The sequence below is a fragment of the Hakea prostrata genome, unplaced genomic scaffold (genome assembly GCF_041222555.1).
Source record: "Hakea prostrata isolate BN-2017 unplaced genomic scaffold, UWA_Hpros_2 contig_42, whole genome shotgun sequence".
Lineage (NCBI taxonomy): Eukaryota > Viridiplantae > Streptophyta > Magnoliopsida > Proteales > Proteaceae > Hakea > Hakea prostrata.
In genome coordinates this window covers 127,097-128,391 of record NW_028291161.1, presented here as the reverse complement: position 1 = coordinate 128,391, position 1,295 = coordinate 127,097, and the positions used below count along the sequence as shown (strand labels likewise).

At 35.9% G+C, this 1,295-nt stretch overlaps 1 non-coding gene across 1 annotated transcript; it reads right to left on the bottom strand.

Moving 5' to 3' along the window:
- Positions 1–661: 661 nt before the first annotated feature.
- On the bottom strand, positions 662–964 carry LOC148999104 (signal recognition particle RNA). The gene has a single exon (XR_016171021.1).
- Positions 965–1,295: the final 331 nt, after the last annotated feature.

Genomic DNA, 1,295 nt, shown 5'->3' with positions numbered 1-1,295 from the left:
CATCCTAAAAAAATATTTGATCGACGTTGATTTTTGTGAATGTGCAAATGTATAGTTTTTTTGAAATCTCTGGATTTTACTCCTTACCCATAAATCTATAGATTCACGTTTTTAGTGTAAAAAGGTGAATCTATAGAATTCATGAATCTAGAGATTTTTACAACCAAATGGGTATAATTCTCAGATTCATGAATCCAAAGATTTGAAATCTCTAGATTTATGTAACCAAACAGGCCCTAAAACAATTTCTTCATCACAATTTTTTGATGGTTTTCTTGAATCATAATTGTCATTTTTAATATCTTCTACCTATGATGAACCTTAGTTTATAGGTTTCATGGATTATATGATAGATGATAGTTTGTTCCCACAATGAACTTTATGTAACTTGTTTCGTTCCTGTTGAGTGACCATTTAATGTTAACATGACAGGCTAAAGAGAATGCAGTGAAGATGCTGAAGCAATCCAAGCCACTTGCATTTAGTAGAATTTTGATTTGTATTTTAGAATTATCATCAATAATAGATTCGTGTCATTTATTACATGAATGATGAACTTCTCTTGGCATCTGATGTTCAGGGTAACCATACAAAAACAAAAAAGTGATTGTAAGGATTCTTAGGAAATGAAATAAAATAAAATTAAAAAAGAAAAAAGAAAAAAAGTGATTGTCCTACTGGAGACACCTCTTGGGGCACAATGGGTTCAAGGCACACCAGCTTGTAATCCTTCCACTGTTAGGAGCGGGAGGTTATCGTTGCTCTGTGAAACCAGCCTGACGCATTGCCCTCCACTCTACGAGCCATGAAGTCCAAGCCTTCGCCTAAACCACATGGCTCAACTCCTCACTTGGAACGGGCAAGCCAGAAACTGTACCATTAAATCCAACCCAGCAGGAGCTGTACCAGCGTCCAATCACCTTATTGCCCCACTTGGTTACAAGCTCTAGCTACTGAGCTCGGCATGCAATCCTTTGGAGACATGACCTTATGAGATAACAACTTTAGATAAAGTTCCCAATGTGGGACTAAATTGGAAGCATGATTGTTCTCTACAGCATTGGAATTGGTCATCTAAATAATAGATCGTTTTCAAATCCTAATTAAGATGGTATCCTTTTTTCGGTTTAATTAAAGGTGGGAATCCCACGCCTTCAATTTACCAGTATTTTCAATTTTTTATTTTCGGGTGAAAGATTACCATTATTGACCAGATGAGAGGTCTGATCTAATATGTAATGCTCACACGGAATCAAAGCCCATTCAAATATAAATGCATGCCTTAAACATCATCT